Source organism: Labrus bergylta, chromosome 1, assembly GCF_963930695.1.
Source record: "Labrus bergylta chromosome 1, fLabBer1.1, whole genome shotgun sequence".
Lineage (NCBI taxonomy): Eukaryota > Metazoa > Chordata > Actinopteri > Labriformes > Labridae > Labrus > Labrus bergylta.
In genome coordinates, this window is record NC_089195.1 from 9,511,131 (window position 1) to 9,525,490 (window position 14,360).

At 38.7% G+C, this 14,360-nt stretch overlaps 1 long non-coding RNA gene across 1 annotated transcript; it reads left to right on the plus strand.

The window, feature by feature from the left end:
• The first annotated feature begins 910 nt into the window (after positions 1 to 910).
• On the plus strand, positions 911 to 12,043 carry LOC136178726 (uncharacterized). The gene is made up of 3 exons (XR_010666103.1): positions 911 to 1,068; positions 3,309 to 3,447; positions 11,855 to 12,043. It is a non-coding gene; the product is annotated as an uncharacterized lncRNA (long non-coding RNA).
• Positions 12,044 to 14,360: the final 2,317 nt, after the last annotated feature.

Here is a 14,360-nt window from a genome sequence, read left to right on the forward strand (position 1 = left end):
ATATATGGATTATCATTGTATTATTATTATGATTATTATTATTTGTATTACTATTATACATTTATACATACATTTATGCACTATGTGAAATTCTATACAAACGGTAGCAACATAAAAGCAACTAAAAACTACAATTTTAATGTTCATGGTTTAACCACTAGAGGTCAACATTACCTCACACAATCAGTTAACACTACAGTCTGTTGTTCAGATCATATCAGATCTGTGTGGGAGTCTGTGGGTGTACGTTTGAGTGTTTTATCTTTCTCACACCAGCTTGGATGGTGGCCCTCACGGTTAAAATAGCTTAGCACTTGGTTCAGTCATGAGAGTTTCCTTTTCGGTCAGAAAGATTCCGATAAAGAAAGAGAGGCACGTGAAAATAACTCTGGGTATTCTTTTAATAGCACACATAAGACACAGATAGATATACCATTGCATATCGTAAATAATGACTCCGTTTGTTTATTTGCAGTGCAACCCTTTCTTGTGAACTTATACTTCAGATATTATTTCAGGTAGACCCATTTAGATATCCAGCAATTAGTGCTGAAAGTGTGTCACCTGTTGGTCATACACTGTCTGTGCAGTCTGTCAGGACAACCAAAAATATCACCAAGGCATGATGTGATTTCTCCGTCTTAAAATACTTTGCATGTGACTAGTTGCTACTATAGGACCTGGCTTAATTTGCATGAGTCAAACACCTGCTCATATACAGTATATTGCATACAGCAGTTGTTTAAGTGTGAGTTACAGTGTAGCCTATATTAAAGCCATAATTGTAACGATATATTTAATACTTCTGAGTGACGCTAAGGTCATATCATTATCAGGTTGAGCATAATAATTTGTTTTGATCTTTTTTTTTTGTTTACAAGCGCTACTATTTTTGTGATTCAAAGAATCACTTCCTTGAAAAACTACATGTCCCATGATCCCTCGCTCCCAAGATGACCAAATGGAACACGGAGCCGACGAGCCGCTGTGACAGCTGAGCACCAAGTTTTTCTGAGAGAAACTTCTGCACCGACTACGACCTTCAACAGACACGAATGAAACAGACATGTACGTTACTTATTTTCCCTTTTCTTTACCTAATAGTGTCATTTCTTTAACAGTTTTGTTCTCCACCTGTCGCTTCGGTGTTAGTTTCTTAAACTGTCCAAACTTGGTGAGGGGAAATTTCCATAACGCTGCAGGGTGTGTTATTCCTCCTGCAGGAGTAGATGTTACCATTCGAGATGACCTGTTATTAAACATGTACACTCTTGAATAATACTTGAATAGTTAGTTATAAGTGCAGTCACTTTTTGGGGAAGTTGGTTTGAAACAGTTTCGAGTGATAATATGTTTCCTGTGAAAGTTTTATTTGTAGCCAAGTCAGCTAACATCCTCTTTGGTATCTCGCTCTGCTTATTATCTTATAATTTGTCATAAGGTCAACTAGTATCCTCGACGATCAATCCGCAGCCCGTATCATACTTTATACTCATCCAAGTTTTTATTGATAGTTTTATTGTAATTTGAGATTTTTTTTTTTTTTGCATAGCTTTCTCATTGAGAGTAAAAATCAAAAACCTACAATAGGTTACTTAAGGCAGAACAAAGTCATCTTCTCCGTGTTGATCTTGCAGGTGACGACCTTAGAGTGACAATAGTTTTAGTCTTTGTAAACTGCTTTGTAACAGTACAGTTAAGTCTCACTAAAGGTGCACCCTCTGTACACACACAGACTGGTTGGAGATGAGTGGCAGCTTTGTGTGCAAATCTAATTTTTCACTTTGCATTCAGTCAACTCTGTCAGTAGAAAACACTGCTAACCCTTGTGCAAACTAAAATGTGACCCAGGTAGTATATTCTGCGTGTGAAGTATGAAGCACACAGATGACATTTCATATATTACAGTCAAGGGGGAAAAATATATAATCAGCTTTTCTCTCCTCTGGGGATTTTCTTGTTACATATGTCGGTTTAGCCTCATTAATCTATTGCATTTGTGCTTTTGTTCTTAATTTTATTTTTCAGGTCCCATTTCAGGTCCCATTTTTCATTTTCATTAATTGTGTGTTTAGGGAATCAAAAGAAAAAAAATCCTTTGTTCACGCAAACATTTCTAAGAATAATTGATGTACTCGAACAAAGACAACATGTTTGTGGGCTGTAAAGGTCCTTCCAGATTTAGCGTAAAGAGTTCAGTGTATACAGTGATTAAAGCCTCTTACTTTCTGGACAAAACATCTGCTGTGATGTAATTGAATATTTCAGCCACTTCCCGTGATATCATGACTGTATCGGGTTACATGGTGAATAACAGAGGAGGTCGCAGTCTAGCTTCTATTTAAGAACAGGAATTATCCACAATGAGAAACTACAATGCCCTTTTTTGGTGAACATGCGGGGCCTTAGACTCGGCTAAAATATGCCATCTGGAATTAACCACAAACACAACAACATTTATCATGGTAATTAATCGTCTTTACATCTTGCTGTTATCTTCTCTTCTTGCTTTTAGCAGGAAATTGGGAGAATAAGGAAAAGTAGCATTAATAGCATTGGACTTTTTTTCTCTATATGCTTTACGGTTGTGTTATATTATGACTAATCACTTAGCTGAAAGTTTAAATCCAAACATTCGATTTAAAATGAACTGTGGCCTCTGCGAGCTGCAACCTACAATTCACTGCCCTTGTTCTATAACTGAAAATCTGTGATTTTCTTTCTCTGAGGTAATCTAAATGTGCCATCAGGAAACTATGAATTAACTCCGGTGCACACATGCAAGAAATGAACATTGTCCAGATCCTATCAAAGTGGAGGAACTTTGTTACAAATATTTAAAAAAGTTAAATGAGTTAATGCATGGAAAGGTGAAACTTAATTAAGATTAATTTAAAACGTGTCTTTGTAAGAAAATAGCATAGGTTTGTGCAGTTTAAGATAGCAGCTAATTAATCCCTGTCTGTAAATCAGTGACCAGCAGTGCTGGGAAACAGACTTGGTGTTGTTGCTTGCTCTGATAAAGACTGAACTATATATCTCATTTGGATAATACAGTAGAAACCAGAGCCATGATGCAAATGACTGAGTCCATGAGGAAGAGGTCACCCCTGACCTGCAGCTGCACGATAACCCTGACAAGAAGTGCTGACCTCTGTCCTGCTCCTCTTTTTAACTTCTCTCTGTTGTGTCTCAGACGTACACCATAATAAACCAGCACGCCTTTTCTTGTACGGCCCACTTCCTCCTCCACAGCCCCGCCTCACTGTTGCTCACTCTCTCTCCCTCTCCCTCTCTCTCTCTGACAGGACACTCTCGGGACAGGACAGAAGCCGGTCGGTACAGCAGCACTAGCAGCAGAGAGGATTTCATTTGATGAACACTGAAGGAAACAGAAACCTACGTACACAGACCATCACATGCTGAGATAACCACGGCAACAGCACAGTAAGTCTTTTTTTTTCTTTAGTTTTTAAATTACTTCTAGCTCTCATTGGCTTTCTTCCTTATTATTAGCATGTAGCATGTGGTCCCTGTGTGTGTCAGTCTGTTGATCAGCATTGATCCAGCACAGACTCCTTCCTGTTTATTTTGTTCTCTACACTTGTCCTGTCAACATGATTGAACCTTAAAAAAAAAGAAGGGGTTTTCTTTACTCTAAGACTTGCACACACACTCAAAAACTAGGGATAGTTTGTACTTCATCTGAACAACAGGGATGTCTGTAATTCATGTTAGTAATGATTGTCGTTTTGGTATAAGTAACATAGCGATGTTTAAGGATGTTTATTTTCAACTGACTGCAGTATTTTACATCATCATAAATAAGATTACTGCCTCTTGAAAGGAAGTTTATTTCTTGCCATTGTAATTTATGCTAAAATGTTGCTAAAGTACTCATGATGGATTAAGGCTGGGTTTTTGTAACATAACAATGATCAAGGTATTTTTACCTGCTCTTTTGTAAAGTGTCTCAAGATAACACTTGTTATAAATTGGTGCTATACAAATAAAGATTGATTGATTGATTGATTGATGGAAATTCTGTTTTTGAAGATTAGAGATTCAATTGTCAGAAATCTGAGTATAAGCTGTAAACGCTACTTTTACTCTTATATATGTATATGCTGAGATGGTTTGTGGAAGACAATCTGTAAATGAAGTGTAACAAACCTGGTGTCAGTTTAGCTAAAAAGGTATGAGGAAATAGGTTCGACAATCCTTGCCAGTTTAAATTCGTAGCTGCAACGTTGTAGCATGAACGAGTGATTTGTTATGAACCAAAAATGTTTTCACTTTAGACAGTCGCACCACTAACAGGATGATTAGCCTACGATGCTAGTCGAGTAAGTTTTGCACAAGACTAGATTTCTTGGTAGTAGGAAAAAATAATAGGCAAAGACAAGCTGGACAGCCATCCGACCCCTTATTAAATATTCATGAGGGATGAAATTTGCTTCAACCTTGTCTCTTTGTACATTTGAATGATCTGTCCTAGGGTTATTTTTCATTTCTGTTTTGAATTAGTGTGTCATTTGTCTTGTATCTGTTGCATATGTCAAAGTGAGGCGGATTCACCTTTTTAATGTCTCTCGTTTTAAGTTCCTGATCACAACACATGTGTATGATGAAGGTGCTCACAGGAGACTCTCACTGTTGAACACGATGACCTCATGCTATCACTGTTGGCATCATTACAACAGTTTTATTGTTTCTACCTGTGAATCTTTTTTTCCCACCTTTGATCCATGTTGAATTTAAAGTCACATGAAGAGTTTAAGAATCGAGGTATGAAGTTAAACCCTGTGTTTCAGAGTGTCTCACATACACTAAGCTGTTGAACAATCACAGCTGAGTTACAGTATAACACAGTTTAGTTACTGATATGTGTGGTTTGGTGACTCTACTGCTCCTGTCTGAAATAATCTGCAGTTTTGGCAACACAATAACCGTATAAATGGCCAAAGGACACATCTTTTACAATACTGATGGAAAATAACGTTTTTGATAATTATAACCTTGTATCTTCTGTATCTGTCAGTTTCTCTTTTTAAGGTCAGGGATCTTAGGTGTTAACTATAATAAACACAACGTTTATACAGTTCAGAGCGCAGGTGGAAACGCATACTCCCAACATCCAGGGAGTCTCCCCCCGCACAAAAGCGCTCACACGAGCATGCGCCACCCCAGTTCAAGGTTCACATCCAAAACATGTTTTACCGTAAATAATATAGCAGAGGCGAAAAACATTAGGTGAACTCTTATCTGTAACTCTGGAGTCTGACGAGATGTTTTTCCTGCTTGAATCTGAAAGATCTGCAGACAGTGTTTTAGTTGTAATATGGCTCTGATGATATCTTACAGCTCCGGGAGCAGATTTTAAGTACTGCATGCTGGGTGAAAACAGCAGAGATTGCCCTTTAGAGAGTGAGAGAGAGTGACTAACTGGCTGTTAGATTTTTGTGCCCACTTTCTGTCACAGTTTGCTGCTGTCCAGATTTAGCTCTTCCAGTTGTCAGGGTGACATTCTTGCTCACTTTAAGGTCCTCTGGACATCGGCCTCTTGTTTGGTTCCCATGCTCCTTTTCCTGTAGTGTTTCTATTTTTCTCTCCACGTTGTGTTGTGATACTAAGTTGTTTTTATTTTTTCTCTTTCTTCTCTTTTCTTTCCAGTACTGTAATCAGTAAGATTATAATGTAGACCCATTATCTGTCAAGTTTTCAGACAAACTTTCACTTGTTCCCATGAGGCTGTCAGGATACCAGGATGAAACTTTGATATGATACTAGTAAAAATCAAACAATATTAGACACCTCTGTTGTTACCAAGACAACACAATTAAAGTTTTAAGTAGTAGGCTATAAATATTCGGTAAGTTGTAAATACTGGTTTTTGAGTTACCAAAAAATGCAAGCAAACTCCTGAACACTGTCTAACAGCAGAAATAAATTGGCAGCATGCTGTACTGAAACGTTGCCAATTTATTTGAGCAATTTAACCAGTATCTCTGCTGTCCGTCTACTGCTCCCTGTCTGTTTTCCAGAGACATCATTTTTAACTTCTACATCTTAATGAGACTGCAAAAGGAATGTCAGTTTTTGCTGACTTGTCATTTTGAAAGGACCACCACTGATCTCACTCTTTTTCTCGCTGCAGCTTCTGTTTTCAATTATGAACGATGACCTAACCTGTAGGTTTTTCAAAACGTGGATACTTTTTTTAAGCTTTTTTTTTTTAGCTTTTCATGCCTTTATTTTGAGAGATATGATAGTGGATAGAGTCAGAAGTCGGGGAGAGAGTATCAGGGAATGACATGCAGGAAATGAGCCACAGGTCGGAATCGAACCCGGGCAGCCTGCTTGAGCCTCTGTACATGGGGCGCACACTAACCACTAGGCTACCGGCGCCCAAAAACTAATGGAGCTGGTATGGTTTTTGATAATCGGGGTCTTAAAGTATCCAACAGTTTGACAACCTTAAGTTCCTTTCAGGTTCCAAAACTTGTTTTTCTTTATATTTTTTTATAATTCTGAGATGTATATATGTTTGGATTTGGTATCCCCCTTTAGAAAATGAGAAGGGCATTTTCACTTTAATCTTTTATTCAGTTAGACGATAATCTATACTTATAAAAAGCATGACAGAATCGGCTCATCTTTTGCAGATTTACTCTTTCCTTTCACGTCCTCGTCAGTGCTGTAAAGCCTTGCTATAAGTGTTAATATTTGTTGTGTATCAGTCATTATATACCCCGTCTCTTCCATCATGTATGCTTTGTGTTTGCATCATGCTGCTGCCTTGAGCCTGATACTCTAAAATGAAGACCCGTTTATAGTTTAACATTCTGGATACCGACATATCTGCGTTGTATCAAAGTGATCCATGGCCTTGATGAAGCAGATTGCACAACTTCTCCTTAAACCTGCGTATTGAATCACCTAATCTTCATTTTTAATACCCCGTCCGGCAGCTGTGTCCATAATCACCTTTATGACTGTTAACACATGAATGACTAATAAACTTGTCCTTTTATGGAAACTTGGTAAACCACACACGGGTTGAATGAATGGTTAACTAAACATCTCTCCTGATTGAACACTCTGGAGGAGTCTGGTGCTTAACAACTGAAATGTGTTTATACACATTACATAATGTCATTTATTGGATTACAACATGTGGGTTTCATTGCAGATTTAGTCTTGTGCAGCTGGTTAGTGTTGAAATAACGTTGTGGCTAAAAGGCAGCTTAATCTGCTCAAGGTTTTAAATGTATTTAGAGTGATAACGTAACACTGTAGACAAAGGGATGGTTAATAGTATTTGGCTGCGTAACGTCTGAGTAATGATCACTTATACAACTTGATATTTACTGAGTACAACCAAAGTTTGCAGCCCGACTTCAGAAAACTTAATGACATAGACACAGATAAATTCAGTGTATTTTGTTCTTAAATTTCTGCCACATTTGTTTGTATCAAAATAAAGGATGAATATGATTGATTGACTGTGTTGATGTCACAGATATTGTGACCTGTGAGCAGCAAAGAGCACATCGAATGCCACCACAGAGAGAGGACATTCATGTCTTGCTAAAACATCATAATTGAAGTTTGAATGGTCAATAAATGTCTTGTGATGCGTTTGTGTTGGCAGACCGCAGGTTGGTGAGGATTGTTTGGTGACATCATGATGTGCTCTGAATGTGACCTGATGCACGTTCTCTCTTAACACGGCCTCTGAACTCAGTCTGTAAAATTATATTACGACATATAATCATTACATGGCTGCACTTATCCACACCATGGGTACATTATCCCTCAGTGCTAAGTCGAGGCCTGTATGTCGTGTGCTGCAAACTGCAATTTAGCAAGTTTACCTGCACTCTATTTAAAGCTCTTCAAGCTAAGGCCTCACTCACTGTTACTGGAAGACTTACAGAACTTCTGGCATGTTTTTAAGAAGTTTGCACATTCAAAGGCGGGCTTATTTTCTATAAGCTTTAGTTAATGCTCAGTTAGAATAATAACTTTTAGGAATAGATGTAATCTGCTGATTAAGAGAAAGCTTTTTGTTGGCTGCTCTCAGAGGTTAAGATGGGAAAACAAAGAACGTGTTAATACTTCCTTCTTATTCCTTTAGACCCTCAAATTTATACAGTATAAGGACATGTGAGAATCTTTTTAGTTTTGTCCCGTGAACAAATAACCAAGGACAGGCTGAATGCCGGATATTAAAGGAAGAATGTGCAACATTTTAGAGATTAATATATCAGAAATCAATATCCTGTAAATGTCTCGAGCCATGACTGTCTCAATGAGTGAGAAGTGTGACTCCCACCAGCTGTACTGTTGTCAGAGCCGTGTTTACATCATGTTTATATATAAAGCTGTGTTAGTCAAGGACTAGAGAAAAGAAGAATAACATACTCACCGCTTATTTGGATGTCACGTAAGTGTGTTTAGATCACTGTCATTCTGTGTCAATTTATGTGCAATATGAATCTACGAGTTAACCAAAGTGTGCTAACATTAGCCTGCTTACACAAAAATGCAGAACACAGGCAATTGCAGCTCGAGCAAAGGACAAATTTCTCCACCGCTTGTGCTTAATGGTGCTGTTTATGGTGCGTTCTAATTGATCACTCCTTCATGTAGAAAATGTGGGTTTATGAACTTCTGACAGTTGTTTCTGGTTATCTGAAGAATGAGCTGTAGCCCCTTCAGTTAAAGTCACAGAGGAAGAGAAAAGCAAAGTTTCCTTTGGGCTAGCTTGCAGAATGGTACTCACTCATTCTGCTATCCTCCCTCCCCCTCCTCCCTGTGTGTCCTTTCCCTCCTGTGTGCCTCTGCTCACGTACACACCCTCCTGCAAGGGCATTGTTTACTCAGAGTACCAACGTAGAGCTTTTCAATCACCCTTCACTGTACCTCCATTCAGCTGAGCTCAGGTCCAGTCCAGACTCCAAGGTCAAAGTCCGGCTTTCATTTCAGACGTGACTTTGAGCAAGTATCACGGCGGCTCACCCGCCTCTTCTACTGCAGTTCATGTGACTAGTTTTGTTATTATTTTATTAGATTAAAGTCTCACAGATTGTGGTATCTGTACACTCTCAAAAACCCCTGTTGGCATTGTAAGTCTGCTTTGGGCTGCTACTCTGTTACTGTTTGTGAACGCGGAGGCTAATCTCCTCTGCAGCTCCATTATGCTCTGTATGAATGATGCTCTTGCAGAGTTCTCAGCTGACAGTTCCCCCCCCCCCCTCTGGCTTCCTGCCTGGCACAGTAAAAAGATTAGAACAGAAACGAGGGAGAGAGGGCTAATAACCATGTCCCCCAGTGTCACCCCTAAGTGGCTGACAGGGTCTCGCTTGGCTGCATGCTTAACAAACCAGCAATGTGTTTCACTCACTGCTAAATTAGAACTGACACAGTGCTAATGTGAAAAAGCTTGGAAATGCTTTTTTTCCTCTTCATGAGTGCACAACTAGTTTTTTTTCAAGTAAAATTATGTTTTTTTTGTTGTTTTTTTTTACCTCAAAATGAATCTTTAAGTGAAGGTTTGGTTGTTGTATGGTACGTGACAACATCACCCTCCTGATTACACACACGCATATCAGTGTCAGAAAAGGTTGCTCGGATGGGAGGTGAATGTTAAAGCTGAAGTGTGTGCAGCTGGTGGGTCTCCTCAGACATCTTTAAGAGAGAGAGAGGATTGATGGGAAAATGTTGGCTATGACCCAAAACACTCAGCTGATTGGATGGAGTGCAGAGGAAAGAAGGGGAAGAGACAAACAAGATGTATAAAGACTAATTGAGTGCTTCTGTTGGTGATGTCTGATGCTGGTGCTTTGGTTAAATCAGGTTGGTGTGTTATGATGTGTACACTACTATGTGTGCATGTGAAAGTCCTGTTTTTACCACGATAGATGAGCATCTGTTGCTTTAATTGGGCCTAACCCTTTGCCCTTCAGCCAGCATGTTGTATTGACTGCAATAACTGGGTCGAGGTATCAAGTGTCCTTTTGTTACCGGTCTGAATAAAGCATGGCGCCTGTGCCATGAACACATCTTTTTATATATGACTCATAGGCTATGTACTGTAGGAGCTCTTTATTTGTTCTTAGTATTCAGTTGTGTAGTTAACTAATATGAAATGGTATGTTGGATTATTCTAGACTATTTTCTTTATTTACATTAGATCCTTGAATTTTTAGTTTTTTTAATTAACTATATTTAGTTTTTGGATATTCACTTTTTTTTCTTCTTTTTCTTTATTTACCAGAGCAAGAGAAGCAGCAGTCCTGGTTTTCTTTGTTCTTCTTTTGTATGCTTGCTTGCTTTTTGTAAAAATAAACCATCAGTAAGGTAGACCTTTTGCATGGACAATGGACTTCTTTTAACCATGTACACCACATCCCCATGGTGCATCAGTGGCCATTTTATTATGTTTTGATTTAAAACTGATTTAGCTTTCGTACAAATAGCCACTACATGCTAAATGAGTAGAGTGTTTCCTAAACATGTATAGATGTCACTGCACTACTCTACAGACACTGTTGGTTTCTAACTTTGAGTTTCAGATGTACACAGCCACCAGCTGATACCTGCATGATAAATACCAACACAGTGAGAGGAAAAGTTAAAGCAGCGTTTGAAACAAAGTAACCACACAGAGTGAAATATTAGCGCTCTACGACCCATGTCTTCTGTGTGAAAGTCATAGACTGTGTTGAAAGTCTGAGAGAAGCTTTGGTAAAAATATATTTTAAAGACTGAGTTGTTTTTCAGTCTTTGTAGAGCAGATCTCCATGGTGACTACATGCATTGCTTTAATGCCACCGCCTTCTCACTGAGGCTGCACAGGGGTTCAGAACATGCAGTACATTTATTTTACACTTTGTTGATTATTTTGCATCAATCCACGGATCACATGCAGCCTGAACAGTGGGGGGTTAGCGAACCGATCATGGATCAACTGTGATCTGTTGCATCACTACAAGTGAGTGTCTAGACATGCTTAGATCTTAACTCTCACAACACATAAGGACAGTATTGGTCGATATGTAAAGCAGGTTGCATACTCTGAATGTATTTACTGTTGGATCATGTCAGAGACAGAACTATGATACAGATTATTGAAACTTGACGGATATTTTGAACCATTCTCCCTAGCTCTACTGGCCTGTGTGTAATTCTTAACGCATGTGCTGCCTCATGCTGTGTGTGTTTATGGGAGTGTTGCAGCTATGCTGAGCAACCTGATCTGTGTGTAGCTTCTGGCTGTGGAAACTTAATCTTTGTGACCCTGAAGGATGGGCTGCTGGAGGCCCGGCCCGTCTTTGTTTGATCAAACAGAAGGTTTCTAATGAAACAGTTCAGATATTTTGAAAATAAAACAGTCTCAGTCACTATAGAAAATGTAGCTTTGTTTTGAGTGACTTTGGATTCAACATATAATTTTAATGCGAGTATATTTTGTGGAAAAAATGCCCTCAAATATCAAATAAGAAGATCAAAATACAGATCTGCAATAAAAGTCATGAGAAATCCTTTTGAAAAACACCAGAGACTTTCTTTGCTATATACCTTATGTGATATCACAGATGAAAGAGTCTTGAAAAAAAGCATTTTTCCTGCTTTACAAATCAAATTAAACCTTATTTGATAGTTTTCGCTCCTCTGTTTTCAAACTATTATGGGTTTAATGTATTTCAAATTAGCAATATTCAGCTAAATAAGTCAGGATGATACTGTCATGTGTCAAAGACATCACTGTACAAAGTATATTTGATATTCTAATGTCCTCTTTTCTTCCCTCTCTTCCTCTTTGTGTTTTCCTTTCTCTACTCATCAGCTACCTGGCCCCTCAGAGCCCGATGCCCTGGAAGCCTGTGTTGTCTCCCTGAGCCACCAGGGGGCCTCAGTCCCTCTCAGGGACAGTCAGCTCTGAGTTTGTCTTCACCCTGAACCCTCCAGCTCCTGTCAAGCTGTCCCACCCTGCCTCCTCTCCCTCTTCCACTTTTGCTGTTGCTCCCCATTCTCCTCCCTCCTGGCCCCCAAAGACACACCTGGACTCCCAGTCAGCCTTCTCCCTCCATGAGGGGCAGGGGGAGGTGCAGGGGGCCTTGGATGCGGCCCCACAGCCTCTTCATTTGGCTTTACCTGGGGACCTCAGGGACCTGAGACAGCAACACTACCATGATGCATCAACATTAACAGGTAAGTGTTGAATAAGGCATTCAATCATCTTTTGAAATAGATTTATTAATTAAGATTCAGTAGACAAATAAAACCACTATAACAAAACAATCTGCAAATTATAATTGATTAAATATAGTTTAATTTATATATAACCCTAACCATAAGAATAATGGATGTATTCCAATGTGTTAAATTAGCGTTTTATCAGTAAAAGAATAATGTAGGTTCACAGATTTATCACTAGAGGGCAGTGTGTCATGTAACTGACATGTCAGTGTAGATGGGTTTATTGCATTGCAGCTTCCTTTCTCCTTTTTTTTTGTCGTTCTTCATACATTAACCCCTACACTCATAAATAACTACAGTTGTTTCCCACACTCAGACCTTTGCTCAGACCTGCCGGAGCTTGAGATAGTGAGCCTCCTATCAGAGGGTCAGCCCAACTACACTCTGCGAGCAGACAGCGTGTTTGGATACGACAATGACGACTGGCTGCACACTCCTCTGCTGGGACCAGAGGTCGTTCTGGGACTCACACACGAGCAGATTGAGGAGACCTTCAAGTACTTCTGTGAGTGCAGTTTTTTTTTTACGCAGAGGCATACAGTAATGGGATTAGGAGGCATCATTTAATTTAAGCCCCACTTTGTGTCCACAAACGACCTTTAACCCTTAATTTAGACTTTAGTTTGGGTATTTAAGATGCTGTGTTTTCATATAATGGATTGAGCTGCATGAGTATTTTACAAGTGATCAGAAATCCAATTAGCTAAACACTGATAAAATTTTGTTTTTTATCTCTGTCAATTACCGTATGTCCTGACGAAGAATCAATAGAGTCGAAACGCGTAGACAGATCCCTGTTTAATAAAGTTTTATACGACATCAGAGTGCCTCGGACTTTCAGTTTGGACTGCCTTTCTACACCTCAAACTTTGTTTGTCATCAGGACAGTCAACTTTTGTATTAGCTATTTGACTTTTGTCCCCATTTCTTGAAGAGCACCTGATTCCTCTACATTTCTTTGACCCAGTTCAGCACTCACTTCTACCTTTTTTTTAGGCCTATACACGTCGGTGACCACAGTCTGTACTTAACAAGTTGTAATAAAAATAGTAATATTATAATCATCATAATCAATTAAAAATTCAGTGAAAAGATTGATCCAGTTTTAGATGAGTAATGACTGCTTTGATTTCCAGTGTAGTAGTTCTGTTTTCTTGGCGACAGTTAGAGGTATGAGTAGCAGCAGGTTTCTGTATTGTGTTGGAATATCTGTTTGGGTAATCTCTGAGCAGACGGAGTGATGGGGATCGAGGAACTCTGCAACCTAAAATACCTGAAAGTTTGTTTGTGATGGCTATCCAGAAATTGTGAAGAGGTTGACATGCCTGTCCAGGTTGCATAAAATTGCATTGTGAACAGATGTCAGTGTCCGTTAAGCCCATTTGTACCATTATGTTTTGCAGTGATGTGGTGAATGGTTTTATATTGAATTGGAGTTGTAAGTTACTGAACATGGAGATGAAATATTTGCATGCAGCGTTTCTTAACGCAATGAATGCAAAGAGTTTTTTTTCGGTTTACCATGAATTGGATTACAGCGACTTCGTTCTGACAAATACTTGAACACATTTGAAAGGACAAATGAGTGAAAGTATTATTATACCTAGGCGGACTGGACATACAGAGGACACCTATAACTAGTGTTCATTTGAAATGAGCAGAATAAATAGGATCCTGTGCAAATAGGGAAGAGCTTCTGAAGTGTGTCTTTGTCTCTAAAGGTTTAAGTGAATTTGATAACTATGGACACCAAACTCTTTCTCTTTCTTTATTGTTTTTCAATGATTTTCTGATTTACATATATTTTATTTCCAACCAGTGAATTACAGGAAAAATATCCCTGACGTACCAATTATTATTTTGAAAGACTAAGTGATTTCTTACTTATTTCATAAATGTATCAATAAATTTATGAAATGATCGCTAGCAATCAATCAATCTTTATTTGAATAGCGCCAATTCACAAAAAGTGTTATCTTTTTATTAATTGTCCTTTAAATGAAATTTAAATGACCCCAGGTCTGTGTTTATTTTGACACAAGAATTTGATGCCGAATCTCCTGCCCCGTCTCCTAAACCCTCTGCTACATTTT